Source organism: Amblyomma americanum, chromosome 3, assembly GCF_052857255.1.
Source record: "Amblyomma americanum isolate KBUSLIRL-KWMA chromosome 3, ASM5285725v1, whole genome shotgun sequence".
NCBI classification, from domain to species: domain Eukaryota; kingdom Metazoa; phylum Arthropoda; class Arachnida; order Ixodida; family Ixodidae; genus Amblyomma; species Amblyomma americanum.
In genome coordinates, this window is record NC_135499.1 from 15,980,518 (window position 1) to 15,996,265 (window position 15,748).

General features: G+C 52.3%; 1 long non-coding RNA gene across 1 annotated transcript; it reads right to left on the reverse strand.

The window, feature by feature from the left end:
- Positions 1-13,107: 13,107 nt before the first annotated feature.
- Positions 13,108-15,042, reverse strand: LOC144122866 (uncharacterized). The gene is made up of 3 exons (XR_013312920.1): positions 14,861-15,042; positions 14,017-14,078; positions 13,108-13,663 (listed from the first exon to the last, which is right to left on the reverse strand). It is a non-coding gene; the product is annotated as an uncharacterized LOC144122866 (long non-coding RNA).
- Between the last annotated feature and the right edge of the window lie 706 nt (positions 15,043-15,748).

The window sequence follows — 15,748 nt, forward strand, 5'->3', positions numbered from 1 at the left end:
GTTAACAGTGACGCATGAGTTTTAAATGATTTCTTTCCCCTCGATGTTGCATTTTTCTAGTTAGCCACGGCAGCTTGCTCGATGGGCCAGCGCCGGAGGCGAGCGGGCATCCGGGCACCCTAGGCCAGAGCGGCTAACAGTGACGCATGAGTTGTAAACGGTTTCTTCCCCTCGTTGTGGCCATTTTCTAGTTAGCCACGGCAGCTTGCTCGATGGGCCAGCGCCGTAGGCTATAGGGCATTCGGGCACCCTAGGCCAGTGCGGCTAACAGTGACGCATGTGTTGTAAATGGTTTCTTTCTCCTCGTTGTTGCATTTTTCTATTTGGCCACGACAGCTTGCTCGGTGAGCCAGCACCGGAGGCGAGCGGGCATCCGGGCACCCTAGGCCAGAGCGGCTAAGAGTGATGCATGTGTTGTAAATGGTTTCCTTCGCCTCGTTTTGGGATTTTTCTAGTTAGCCACAGCAGCTTGCTCAATGGGCCAGCGCCGGAGGCGAGCAGGCATCCGGGCACACTAGGCCAGAGCGGTTAGCAGTGTCGCATGTGTTGTAAATGGTTTCTTTCCCCTTGTTGTTGAATTTTCCTAGTTGGCCACGGCAGCTTGCTCGGTGGGCCAGCGCCGGAGGTGGTAGGGCATTCGGGCCCCTAGGCCAGAGCGGCTAACAGTGACGCACGTGTTGTAAATGGTTTCTTTCCCCACGTTGTGGCACTTTTCTTGTTCGCCACGGCAGCTTGATTGGTGGACCAGCTTCGGAGGCGATCGGGCATCCGGGCACAATTAGCCAAGAGCGGCTAACACTGACGCATGTGATGTAAATGGTTTCTTTCTCCACGTTGTGGCATTTTTCTTGTTAGCCACGGCAGCTTGCTCGATGGGCCAGCGCCGGAGGCGATCGCACATCCGGGCACCCTATTCCAGAGCGGCTAACAGTGACGCTTGTGTTATAAATAATTTTTTTCCTCGTTGTGGCATTTTTCTTGTTAGCCACGGCAGCTTGCTCGATGGGCCAGCGCCGGAGGCGATCGAGCATCCGGGCACCCTAGGCCTGAGCGGCTAACAGTGACGAATGTGTTGTAAATGGATTCTTTCACCTCTTTGTGGCATTTGTGTAGTTAGCCACTGCAACTTGCTCGATGGCCCAGCGTCGGAGGCGATCGAGCATCAGGGCACCCTAGGCCAGAGCGGCTAACAGTGACGGATGTGTGTTAAATGGTTTCTTTCCCCTTGTTGTGGCATTTTTCCAGTTAGCCATGGCAGCTTGCTTGATGGGCCAGCGCCGGAGGCGAGCGGGCATCCGGGCACCCTAGGCCAGAGCGGCTAACAGTGACGCATGTGTTGTAAATGGTTTCCTTCGCCTCGTTTTGTCATTTTTCTAGTTAGCCACAGCAGCTTGCTCGATGGGCCAGCGCCGGAGGCGAGCGGGCATCCGGGCACACTAGGCCAGAGCGGTTAACAGTGACGCATGTGTTGTAAATGGTTTCTTTCCCGTTGTTGTTTAAATTTTCTAGTTGGCCATGGCAGCTTGCTCGGTGGGCCAGCGCCGGAGGCGGTAGGGCATTCGGGCACCCTAGGCCAGAGCGGCTAACAGTGACGCACGTGTTGTAAATGGTTTCTTTCCCCTCGTTGTGGCACTTTTCTTGTTCGCCATGGCAGCTTGATTGGTGGACCAGCTTCGGAGGCGATCGGGCATCCGGGCACAATTGGCCAAGAGCGGCTAACACTAACGCATGTGTTGTAAATGGATTCTTTCTCCTCGTTGTGGCATTTTTCTTGTTAGCCACGGCAGCTTGCTCGATGGGCCAGCGCCGGAGGCGATCGAGCATCCGGGCACCCTAGGCCAGAGCGGCTAACAGTGACGCATGTGTTGTAAATGGATTCTTTCACCTCGTTGTGGCATTTGTGTAGTTAGCCACTGCAACTTGCTCGATGGCCCAGCGTCGGAGGCGATCGAGCATCCGGGCGCCCTAGGCCAGAGCGGCCAACAGTGACGCATATGTTGTAAATGGTTTCTTTCCCCTCGTTGTGGTCATTTTCTAGTTAGCCATGGCAGCTTGCTCGATGGGCCAGCGCCGGAGGCGAGCGGGCATCCGGGCACCCTAGGCAAGAGCGGCTAACAGTGACGCATGTGTTGTAAATGGTTTCTTTCGCCTCGTTTCGGCATTTTTATAGTTCGTTACGGCAGCTTGCTCGATGGGCCATCGCCGGAGGCGAGCGGGCATCCGGGCACCCTAGGCCAGAGCGGCTAACTGTGACGCATGTGTTGTAAATGGTTTCTTTCCTCTCGTAGTGGGATTTTTCTAGTTAGCCACGGCAGCTTGCTCAGTGAGCGGGACACAAGACGAAGGACTAGCACAAACAGCGCCTGTTTGTGCTAGTCCTTCGTCTTGTGTCCCGTTCGTGTTGCGATGAGAGCGAAAATGAACACTTGCGAACTCGCCCAAATTTCCGCCTTGTGGCTCAATGAGCCAGCGCCGGAGGCGATCGGGCATCTGGTCGCCCTAGGCGAGAGCGCCTAACAGTGACGCATGTGTTTTAAATGATTTCTTTCTCCTCGTTGTGGCATTGTTCTAGTTAGCCACGGCAACTTGCTCGATGGCCCAGACTCGGAGGCGATCGAGCATCCGGGCACAATTAGCCAAGAGCGGCTAACACTGACGCATGTGTTGTAAATGGATTCTTTCACCTCGTTGTGGCATTTGTGTAGTTAGCCACTGCAACTTGCTCGATGGCCCAGCGCCGGTGGCGATCGAGCATCCGGGCACCCTAGGCCAGAGCGGCCAACAGTGACGCATATGTTGTAAATGGTTTCTTTCCCCTCGTTGTGGCCATTTTATAGTTAGCCATGGCAGCTTGCTCGATGGGCCAGCGCCGGAGGCGAGCGGGAATCCGGGCACCCTACGCAAGAGCGGCTAACAGTGACACATGTGTTCTAAATGGTTTCTTTCGCCTCGTTTTGGCATTTTTCTAGTTCGTTACGGCAGCTTGCTCGATGGGCCAGTGCCGGAAGCGATCGGGCATCCGGGCATCCTAGCCCAGAGCGGCTAACAGTGATGCATGTGTTGTAAATGGTTTCTTTCGCCTCGTTTTGGCATTTTTCTTATTCGCCACGGCAGCTTGCTCGATGGGCCAGCACCGGAGGCGATTGGGCATCCGGGCACAATAATCCAGAGCGGTTAACAGTGACGCATGAGTTTTAAATGATTTCTTTCCCCTCGATGTGGCATTTTTCTAGTTAGCCACGGCAGCTTGCTCGATGGACCAGCGCCGTAGGCTATAGGGCATTCGGGCACCCTAGGCCTGTGCGGCTAACAGTGACGCATGTGTTGTAAATGGTTTCTTTCCCCTCGTTGTTGCATTTTTCTATTTGGCCACGACAGCTTGCTCGGTGAGCCAGCACCGGAGGCGAGCGGGCATCCGGGCACCCTAGGCCAGAGCGGCTAAGAGTGACGCATGTGTTGTAAATGGTTTCCTTCGCCTCGTTTTGGGATTTTTCTAGTTAGCCACAGCAGCTTGCTCGATGGGCCAGCGCCGGAGGCGACCAGGCATCCGGGCACACTAGGCCAGAGCGGTTAGCAGTGTCGCATGTGTTGTAAATGGTTTCTTTCCCCTTGTTGTTGAATTTTTCTAGTTGGCCACGGCAGCTTGCTCGGTGGGCCAGCGCCGGAGGTGGTAGGGCATTCGGGCACCCTAGGCCAGAGCGGCTAACAGTGACGCACGTGTTGTAAATGGTTTCTTTCCCCACGTTGTGGCACTTTTCTTGTTCTCCACGGCAGCTTGATTGGTGGACCAGCTTCGGAGGCGATCGGGCATCCGGGCACAATTGGCCAAGAGCGGCTAACACTGACGCATGTGATGTAAATGGTTTCTTTCTCCATGTTGTGGCATTTTTCTTGTTAGCCACGGCAGCTTGCTCGATGGGCCAGCGCCGGAGGCGATCGCACATCCGGGCACCCTATTCCAGAGCGGCTAACAGTGACGCTTGTGTTGTAAATGGATTCTTTCACCTCGTTGTGGCATTTGTGTAGTTAGCCACTGCAACTTGCTCGATGGCCCAGCGTCAGAGGCGATCGAGCATCCGGGCACCCTAGGCCAGAGCGGCTAACAGTGACGCATGTGTGTTAAATGGTTTCTTTCTCCTTGTTGTGGCATTTTTCCAGTTAGCCATGGCAGCTTGCTTGATGGGCCAGCGCCGGAGGCGAGCGGGCATCCGGGCACCCTAGGCCAGAGCGGCTAACAGTGACGCATGTGTTGTAAATGGTTTCCTTCGCCTCGTTTTGTCATTTTTCTAGTTAGCCACAGCAGCTTGCTCGATGGGCCATCGGCGGAGGCGAGCGGGCATCCGGGCACACTAGGCCACAGCGGCTAATAGTGACGCATGTGTTGTAAATGGTTTCCTTCCCCTTGTTGTTTAAATTTTCTAGTTGGCCATGGCAGCTTGCTCGGTGGGCCAGCGCCGGAGGCGGTAGGGCATTCGGGCACCCTAGGCCAGAGCGGCTAACAGTGACGCACGTGTTGTAAATGGTTTCTTTCCCCTCGTTGTGGCACTTTTCTTGTTCGCCACGGCAGCTTGATTGATGGATCAGCTTCGGAGGCGATCGGGCATCCGAGCACAATTGGCCATGAGCGGCTAACACTAACGCATGTGTTGTAAATGGTTTCTTTCTCCTTGTTGTGGCATTTTTCTTGTTAGCCACGGCAGCTTGCTCGATGGGCCAGCACCGGAGGCGATCGCGCATCATGGCACCCTATTCCAGAGCGGCTAAGAGTGACGCATGTGTTATAAATGATTTTTTTCCCTCGATGTGGCATTTTTCTAGTCAGCCACGGCAGCTTGCTCGATGGGCCAGCGCCGGAGGCAAGCGGGCATCCGGGCACCCTAGGCCAGAGCGGCTAACAGTGGTGCATGAGTTGTAAACGGTTTCTTTCCTCTCGTAGTGGGATTTTTCTAGTTATCCACGGCAGCTTGCTCAATGAGCGGGACACAAGACAAAGGACTAGCACAAAGAGCGCCTGTTTGTGCTAGTCCTTCGTCTTGTGTCCCGTTCGTGTTGCGCTGAGAGCGAAAATGAACACTTACCAACTCGCCCAAATTTCCGCTTTGTTGCTCAATGAGCCAGCGCCGCCGGAGGAGAGCGGGCATCCGAGCACCCTTGGCCAGAGCGGCTAACAGTGACGCATGTGCATTAAATGGCTTCTTTCACCTCGTTATGGCATTTGTCTAGTTAGCCACGCAACTTACTCGATGGCCCAGCGTTGGATGCGATCGAGCATCCGGGCACCCTATGCCAGAGCGGCTAACAGTGGCGCATGTGTAGTAAATGGTTTCTTGCCCCTCGTTGTGGCCATTTTCTAGTTAGCCACGGCACCTTGCTCGATGAGCCAGCGCCGTAGGCTATAGGGCATTCGGGCACCCTAGGCCAGTGCGGCTAACAGTGACGCATGTGTTGTAAATGGTTTCTTACCCCTCGTTGTTGCATTTTCTAGTTAGCCACGGCAGCTTGCTCGATGAGCCAGCGCCGTAGACTATAGGGCATTCGGGCACCCTAAGCCAGTGCGGCTAACAGTGACGCATGTGTTGTAAATGGTTTCTTACCCCTCGTTGTTGCATTTTTCTATTTGGCCACGACAGCTTGCTCGGTGGGCCAGCACCGGAGGCGGTAGGGCATTCGGGCACCCTAGGCCAGAGCGGCTAACAGTGACGCATGTGTTGTAAATGGTTTCTTTCCCCTCGTTGTTGCATTTGTCCAGTTCGCCACGGCAGATTGTTCGATGGTCCAGCGCCGGAGGCGATCGCGCATCCGGGCACTCTAGGCCAGATCGGCAAAGAGTGACGCATGTGTTGTAAATGGTTTCTTGCCCGTCGTTGTATCATTTTTCTAGTTAGCCACGGAAGCTTGCTCGATGGGCCAGCGCCGTAGGCGAGCGGGCATCCGGGCACCCTAGGCCAGAGCGGCCAACAGGGACGCATATGTTGTAAATGGTTTCTTTCGCCTCGTTTTGGCATTTTTATAGTTCGTTGCGGCAGCTTGCTCGATAGGCCAGTGCCGGAGGCGATCAGGCATCCGGGCACCCTAGGCCAGAGCTGCTAACAGTGACGCATGTGTTGTAAATGGTTTCTTTCACCACGTTGTGGCATTTTTCTAGCTAGCCACGGAAGCTTGCTCGATGGTCCAGCGCCGGAGGCGAGCGGGCATCCGGGCACCCTAGGCAAGAGCGGCTAACAGTGACACATGTGTTGTAAATGGTTTCTTTCGCCTCGTTTTGGCATTTTTCTAGTTCGTTACGGCAGCTTGCTCGATGGGCCAGCGCCGGAGGCGATCGGGCATCCGGGCACCCTAGCCCAGAGCGGCTAACAGTGACGCATGTGTTGTAAATGGTTTCTTTCGCCTCGTTTTGGCATTTTTCTTATTCGCCACGGCAGCTTGCTCGATGGCCCAGCGTCGGAGGCGATCGAGCATTCGGGCACCTTAGGCCAGAGCGGCTAAAAGTGACGCATGTGTTGTAAATGGTTTGTTCCTCTCGTTGTGGCATTTTTCTAGTTAGCCACGGAAGCTTGCTCGATGGGCCAGCGCCGGAGGCGAGCGGGCATCCGGGCACTCTAGGTCAGAGCGGCTAAAAGTGACGAATGTGTTGTAAACGGTTTCTTTCGCCTCGTTTTGGCATTTTGATAGTTCGTTACGGCAGCTTGCTCGATGGGCCAGCGCCGGAGGCGAGCGGGCATCCGGGCACCCTAGGCCAGAGCGGCTAACTGTGACGCATGTGTTGTAAATGGTTTCTTTCCTCTCGTAGTGGGATTTTTCTAGTTAGCCACGGCAGCTTGCTCAGTGAGCGGGACATAAGACGAAGGACTAGCACAAACAGCGCCTGTTTGTGCTAGTCCTTCGTCTTGTGTCCCGTTCGTGTTGCGATGAGAGCGAAAATGAACACTTGCCAACTCGCCCAAAATTCCGCCTTGTTGCTCAATGAGCCAGCGCTGGAGGCGATCGGGCATCCGGTCGCCCTAGGCGAGAGCGCCTAACAGTGACGCATGTGTTTTAAATGATTTCTTTCCCCTCGTTGTGGCATTGTTCTAGTTAGCCACGGCAACTTGCTCGATGGCCCAGCCCCGGAGGCGATCGAGCATCCGGGCACAATTGGCCAAGAGCGGCTAACAATGACGCATGTGTTGTAAATGGATTCTTTCACCTCGTTGTGGCATTTGTGTAGTTAGCCACTGCAACTTGCTCGATGGCCCAGCGTCGGAGGCGATCGAGCATCCGGGCACCCTAGGCCAGAGCGACTAACAGTGACGCATGTGTTGTAAATGGTTTCTTTTCCCTTGTTGTGGCATTTTTCTAGTTAGCCATGGCAGCTTGCTTGATGGGCCAGCGCCGGAGGCGAGCGGGCATCCGGGCACCCTAGGCCAGAGCGGCTAACAGTGACGCATGTGTTGTAAATGGTTTCCTTCGCCTCGTTTTGGCATTTTTCTAGTTAGCCACAGCAGCTTGCTCGATGGGCCAGCGTCGAAGGCGAGCGGGCATCCGGGCACAGTAGGCCAGAGCGGTTAACAGTGACGCATGTGTTGTAAATGGTTTCTTTCCCCTTGTTGTTTAAATTTTCTAGTTGGCCATGGCAGCTTGCTCGGTGGGCCAGCGCCGGAGGCGGTAGGGCATTCGGGCACCCTAGGCCAGAGCGGCTAACAGTGACGCACGTGTTGTAAATGGTTTCTTTCCCCTCGTTGTGGCACTTTTCTTGTTCGCCACGGCAGCTTGATTGATGGATCAGCTTCGGAGGCGATCGGGCATCCGGGCACAATTGGCCATGAGCGGCTAACACTAACGCATGTGTTGTAAATGGTTTCTTTCTCCTTGTTGTGGCATTTTTCTTGTTAGCCACGGCAGCTTGCTCGATGGGCCAGCACCGGAGGCGATCGCGCATCCGGGCACCCTATTCCAGAGCGGCTAAGAGTGACGCATGTGTTATAAATGATTTTTTTTTTCCCTCGATGTGGCATTTTTCTAGTCAGCCACGGCAGCTTGCTCGATGGGCCAGCGCCGGAGGCAAGCGGGCATCCGGGCACCCTAGGCCAGAGCGGCTAACAGTGGCGCATGAGTTGTAAACGGTTTCTTTCCTCTCGTAGTGGGATTTTTCTAGTTATCCACGGCAGCTTGCTCAATGAGCGGGACACAAGACAAAGGACTAGCACAAAGAGCGCCTGTTTGTGCTAGTCCTTCGTCTTGTGTCCCGTTCGTGTTGCGCTGAGAGCGAAAATGAACACTTACCAACTCGCCCAAATTTCCGCCTTGTTGCTCAATGAGCCAGCGCCGGAGGAGAGCGGGCATCCGAGCACCCTTGGCCAGAGCGGCTAATAGTGACGCATGTGTATTAAATGACTTCTTTCACCTCGTTATGGCATTTGTCAAGTTAGCCACGGCAACTTACTCGATGGCCCAGCGTTGGATGCGATCGAGCATCCGGGCACCCTAGGCCAGAGCGGCTAACAGTGGCGCATGTGTAGTAAATGGTTTCTTGCCCCTCGTTGTGGCCATTTTCTAGTTAGCCACGGCACCTTGCTCGATGAGCCAGCGCCGTAGGCTATAGGGCATTCGGGCACCCTAGGCCAGTGCGGCTAACAGTGACGCATGTGTTGTAAATGGTTTCTTAACCCTCGTTGTTGCATTTTCTAGTTAGCCACGGCAGCTTGCTCGATGAGCCAGCGCCGTAGACTATAGGGCATTCGGGCACCCTAGGCCAGTGCGGCTAACAGTGACGCATGTGTTGTAAATGGTTTCTTACCCCTCGTTGTTGCATTTTTCTATTTGGCCACGACAGCTTGCTCGGTGGGCCAGCACCGGAGGCGGTAGGGCGTTCGGGCACCCTAGGCCAGAGCGGCTAACAGTGACGCATGTGTTGTAAATGGTTTCTTTCCCCTTGTTGTTGCATTTGTCTAGTTCGCCATGGCAGCTTGTTCGATGGGCCAGCGGCGGAGCCGAGTGGGCATCCGGGCACCCTAGGCCAAAGAGGCTAACAGTGACGCATGTGTTGTAAAAGGTTTCTTTCCCCTCGTTGTGGCATTTTTCTAGTTCGCCACGGCAACTTGCTCGATGGTCCAGCGCCGGAGGCGATTGCGCATCCGGGCACCCTAGGCCAGATCGGCTAAGAGTGACGCATGTGTTGTAAATGGTTTCTTGCCCGTCGTTGTGGCCTTTTTCTAGTTAGCCACGGAAGCTTGCTCGATGGGCCAGCGCCGGAGGCGAGCGGTCATCCGGGCACCCTAGGCCAGGGCCCGGATTACGGAACTCGCTCCGACCGCTATACAATTGAGAGCGCTCTAAAATGCCCGCTCCTATTGGTCGCCGGCGCCATTTTGAAAAGTTGCGTCACGGGAAGCTGCAATGGCGTCACGGACAAGAAAAAACGCATGACGTTGAACACCTAATTATGCCCGCGGTTTTAGACTGTTTTTTGCGACCGCAAAGAGTCGGTCTACAGAGTTTTAGAGGGAAAATGGCGGCGGCGGCGTCTGCTGTTTATTGGTGGCGGAGGCGGCAACGTCGGCGCCAGCAACGACGAAGGACGGTGTACGAGGACGCGTATGACTTGCCGGACGAGCTGTTCCGTCGGTTATTTCGACTCGATAAGGAGAAAGTGGAGTGGTTGTGCGGCGAACTTGCAGACGAACTGCGAGGCGTACGGACGAGCGTTTTGTCGGTGTGGCGGCAGGTGCTGTGCGCTCTCCGTTTTTTTGCCTCCGGGGGCTTTCAAGTGTGCGTCGGCAACGAGCAGACCATCGGCCTCGCACAACAGACGGTGAGCAAGTGCGTGCGGCGTGTGGCTGAGGCCATCTGCAAAGTCGGCGCACAGAAGGGATGGGTGCGTTTCCCGGCGCACCCCGAGGAAAAAGCGGCACCGAAGGCGACCTTCCTTTCCCGCGGCACCATCCCCGGCGTCGTCGGCTGCGTCGACGGCACGCTGACTGCCATAAAAGCGCCGCGGGGAGACCCAGCAAACCGGGCAGCATTCTGGAGCCGCAAAGGATACTACGCGATGAACACCATGATCGTGAGTAGACTGGCTTTCTGACCGCATGGGTTCGAAAGCCGCGACCTCGACAGTGGAAGTTCACGTCCAAGATTGTCTGCCTGTGTTTCTCGCAGATCTGCGACGCAGACATGAAGATCCTTGCGGTCGACACTCGCTGCCCGGGGTCTTGTCACGATGTCTTTTCTTGGCGCTACTCACGGCTGCGTCGGAAGGTGGAGCACGGGCTGCTGGAGGATGGAGAGTTTCTTCTGGGTAAGCAGCATTTCGGCAGCACGTATTAAGCTACAGCAGTGGCTCATACCTAAAACAGGCGGGTTATAACATGGATTACATGCAACAAAATGATGTATCGTTTTTATTTTTGGGTATTTACTGTTACTGCTGGTGCAGAGGCACAAGAAACATTGTTATAAAGCGAATCGTATTTCAAGCATAAAACACCCAAGGCAGAAGAGGTGTGCACATCGTTATTGTCGTGTAAGATATCACAGTACATCATTAACCTAGAAGGCTGTGCTTACAGAGGTACCCTTTAGTCATGAATATTCTGCATGCCTATGAATTCTGGTTCAGCATACTGGCTTTGAGCTGCTTGATATGAATCATTTATTACATAGGCAACAACACACTTCACTGCAAATTTTGGTCGTGCAGGAGACAGTGGATATCCACTGGAGCCGTGGCTGCTCACACCAGTGTCAGGGCATCCTGGTGCAAACACTGCAAAAGGGCAGTACAACGCAGCACACGCCTCAATGCGATGTGTTGTGGAACGCTGCATTGGTGTTCTCAAAAGCCGCTTCCGGTGCCTTCAAAGGTACCGGACATTCCACTACGAGCCAAAGCGGGCGGTGGTCATCATTGCAGCGTGTGCTGCGTTGCACAACATCTGTCTTGAAGAAGCCCTGGCTGCAGACGAAGACGACACTACTGATGACCCTGACAACAATGGACCACCTCTGCTTGCCGGATCCTTGGCGGGGACAGGATCCCGCATGACCTACCTGCGTGGTAGAGCCATGCGAGACCGTATAATTGGCCTCTTTGGCACAACCCGTCTGCAGAGGCAAGCACACCTGCAGATGGTGCGGCGACAGCAGCAGCGGCAGCAGCAGCGGCAACAGCAGCACCACCGGCAGTAAGCCCTAGACCATCTGGCAGCTGTGGCTGCAATGACTCGCCGTGCTGGCGTGGCGAGTTGTCGTAGCCACTCTTGCTACGGGCAGTGCCATTGCCCTCTGTTAGTGCGTGAGCCCCTGTGTGATATGATGCCCTTGGCCACTGGTAGCCACATTCCAGCATTTGTAAATTACTTTTTCTTACGTGTGCTTGAAAGCCTCCAGTGTCAAGATATGAAGTGCACACACCAACTGCTGCTCCACCGGCAGCGGTCACCAGTACGCCTTTCAGTGCATCAGCAAGCTTGCCGCACAGCTACTGCACTTTCTCCTTCTCAAGTCGAAATACACGCCGAAACAGCTCGTCCAACAAGTGAAATGCATCCTTGTACACCGTCTTTCGCCGTTGCTTGCGTCAACCTGCCTACTTAGGCAAACAGTTGCTTGCTGTAACTATGTGTTTGATGAATGTGCACGAGGGAAAAGTGTGGTGTGGAGACTGCTAGGAACCAGTAAAGCGTTTGTTTTTGCACCACGTTTATTCATTGGTCACAATAATGTTTTTCGCCACAGCTGTTCATAATAGTTTCCCAACTGTAACACACAGCAGGGAAACAAAAGCATGCAGCATCAACAGTGATTTGCATATGCCTTGTCGAGTGCTGCGCAGAGATTGCACAAGAACAGTTGTATCTTACACTGTGGCCAAACGGGCGAGTTGGCTGTACATTTTTAAGGCGAACAGTGCGAAAGATATAGCCGGAAAGCACAGGAAACACAGGATGAGCACTCGTCCTATGTTTTCTTTGCTTTCCGTCTAAGTCTTACACGCTGTTTGCCCCTTAAAAAAAAAAGCTTCATCTTGACTGCCAGCTTGAATGCTAGTAATCACAGGTTTGGCATGTTGTGCAGACTTGTAGGCCCGATGTAGCCCTGGTTTGCACTTTGCTGAAACACATTACATAACTGGTGGAATGCACAGCAAGTGCTACACAAGACATTGCTCTTAGTAGATTTTACTGGACTAAAAAATCATGTTACGTGTAAAAGACACACGAGTATCACAGACGATGATGCCAACATGGCTGCGTTTGAAGTTGTAAAGGGACCCACAAACGAGAGACATTAACATTGTTGCATCATATCTTTAAAGGCGGAGCTCAAGCATCCGCCATTTTTTTTTGCCTGCATTCAACACTAGTTCAGAAGCGACTTTGGACGAATGCTGGCAAGCCTCATTTTTCCTCGGGTCTACTGAGGATAGAACATGTTACAATGCACACAATGGACACTTTACGGAAAAGCAGGAAAAGTAGTGCGAAAAAAAACGACTCAGGAACATGCAAACAACCTTAACAGACACAAAATCGAAGTGTTCAAAATTTATCCAGAATCCCCATATTATGATGCCCTTCATAACTACAGTCACTTCAGAACAACTTTGCCCCACATATTGCACTTGCCCACATATTGCAATGAAAGAAAACAAGCACTAGAAATTGCACCTTGTGCACCTGCCACAGCTGCAGGTAAACATTTGAAAGGAATGGAAAATAAAAGAGTATAGGAGGCTTTCACACCTGGCAGAGCTTAAATTACATAACTGGAAGAAAATAAACAGTGTGAAGCATCCGGGCCTGCAGAGCTTACAAGAAATAAAAAAATGATGCTATGGCACATGGCAGAGATGATGTTGAATAAATACAAAAACAGAAACCTGACAGAGAAGCAGACAATGTAAATAAACAAACACATAAAACAGAAATTTTAACAAGCAAACTAAAAATAGATCAATGAGTCTGCACCTGGCAGAGAAGTAAATAATGTTCTTGAATAAATATAAACATATGAAGATGTTCTTTCATAAAAATAAGAACAAGCAAATAATGCACATAAATATGAACAATTCAATGTGGTGCAGGTGGCTCAAGCTGCTTTTGTAAGATTAGCGTCAGTATGTTCACATTCTGGATGAGCAGCTCTTGCTGACCATTTGACGCCTGCACAGCATCTGTCACCTCCCATATGGCCTGCATGTAAAAATACTTCCAATTACAAATTATTACTGACAACCAATTTCGAGATCTCGCTTAAGCTTTATGTAAAATTTCAGGTGCTGAGATATTTTGGACAAAGTATGGCTGTAGAAGACTCGTGTCAGTTTCATAAACTCAGCTGTCCCAACCACCTCCCACAAGAGGCGTCAAAACAGAAGTAGAGGTGCTCAAAAGAGAGCACTGATATTTATGCTTCAGGTGACGGCTTCGACTCTTCAAAGTGCAGTGTGCGCAGCGAGTACACACCTCCAGCATGCTTTGCTGAAAAACAGCGTCCTGGCGGTTCCGGGCGTCAGTAAGGGAATCGAAACGATGCGATTCATACAGCATCTGGTGCAGCACCTTATTGGCCCCATCGTCTCGCCGTCGCTTCCCAAGAAGGCTCGGCGTGGCACGTGTTGAGGGCTGCAGTGGGGGCTCTGGTGTGTGCTGCTGTGAGGGCTGCGACGAGGGCACCGGTGTAGCTGTCGGGAAAGAAAATGTGCTCATCACGCGGTGGAATACGCAAAACATTTGGTACAATGTGTTAGAGGACTTGACATAAATATACAGGACAGCAATCTTGGGCAGCATTGTAGTAGCATATTTCATGTGTACATTTGCTAGACTGCTAGGAGATGTCACAGCCTCACTGCAAGAGAAATAAACATTCTGCACTGCGTGGCAAAGCCAGAGAGAGATAGTTTTGTGTGCACTGTAGAATCACTGCAGTATTTTGGCTACTGCTGCAAATGCTGCCAGAGAGTATAGTGCTGTTACTTTCAATCAGCTGCCAGAAAGGGTAGTATGGAGCTTGAATAATGGAAAGCCAACTCACGGTCTGTGGGGCTCCGTGTGTCTTGTCGACAACTTGCTGAGGCTCCCCGTTCATCTCCTCTGCTGTAACAGGGTAAAAGGTGCGGCTGATTGGTACTGGCAAACCATGAAACTAAAAGAGCACTAGCAAAAGAGAAGCAATCAATAATGCTCAATCACTTGTCTATGCATTCCTGCACCTCCTCCGAGACTAAAATACACCACAGATGGAATAAACAGTGCTAGCAAGGCGCAAGGCACAGACATCATGTTTTTAAACGGCCGACCCCTTGTTGTTGACGCAAGCTGTATCCACAGCTCGCGCTTTTCAATAGCTGTGTATGAGTTTGTTAGGCCGGCAGAAGCCCGAGCCAAGAGCGGATGGCTCTCAATGAACTCTATTATGATAAGCTCTTGCTCGCTTGGCATTCTTCGTGTTGGCGGCATTTCGAGACTATAATTCCCGCTTAGAGAATTGCAGCAGCGAACACAGCGGGGAAAACAAACAGGGAATAGTTTCTGCTCCGCTTTTCGAAAGCAGGGAATAACAGGGAAAAACCTTTGTTCTGAGTTTGGGCTAATATGTTTTTACAGGAACATATGCGTGTGCTGCGCTGCAGCAACTTATAGCACAGCTAAGAACGACCGAAAACGAGCAAGGTTGTTAGCGTGCGCCCAACCGCCTTGCTTGGTTCTTGCTCCTTCCCAACTGAATCATTTGTGCCAGACGTTTATGAAGCCAAAAAAGTTGATTTTATCCAACAAGCCGTGCTTCGTGGACGCCTTGTATTTGCTAAAGTGAAAGAAACAGAACCCAAATCATATGTTTGGCATGTGGCATCTTTAAACCAATAACACAGGCTTACCTCAAGTTGTCTTCGTCGATTTTCGGGCCCGACGTTTCGTGCAGGTTCCTTTCTGGAGGCCCGGGACCTTCACTGGCTTCGATAATTGTTATGCGCTCACTTTGGACAACCAAATAGAACCTTGATTTCAGACGACGCGTAAAAAAGCAGGAACTAGCCGTGGGATCAGCTGTTTTTTTAGAAGGCCGCCATGTTCAGTGTTTACATCTGCCAGCGCGCCCTCATGGCAACAAAACTTACCCACGAAAGCAGTTATTTGCAAAAGTGAATGTCCTTCTTGTTTTACTTCATGGCAGTGAGAGTGAAATACACTTTTATGAAAGAATAAAACAATGTTTATTTTATTCACTGCGTATTCTTATAAAAAAGTTAGCATACGGCCCCTTGCCGTGCAAATAAGCCTCTTGTCGTGCAAATAAACTCTTCCGGGGCGGCACCCTACTAGCCATTGGTTGATTCCGCGTTCCGTCACGCGTTGACGTCTCGCCTTGTCGTCATGCTGTCGTCATTTTGACGTAACGCTCTACAACTTTAGAGCGAGTTCCGTAATTCGGGCCCAGAGCGGCGAACAGTGACGCATATGTTGTAAATGGTTTCTTTCGCCTCGTTTTGGCATCTTTATAGTTCGTTGCGGCAGCTTGCTCGATAGGCCAGCGCCGGAGGCGATCAGGCATCCGGGCACCCTAGGCCAGAGCGGCTAACAGCGACGCATGTGTTGTAAATGGTTTCTTTCACCTCGTTGTGGCCTTTTTCTAGTTAGCCACGGAAGCTTGCTCGATGGGCCAGCGCCGCAGGCGATCGAGCATCCGGGCACACTAGGCCAGAGCGGCTAACAGTGACGCATGTGTTGTAAATGGATTTTTTCACCTCGTTGTGGCATTTGTGTAG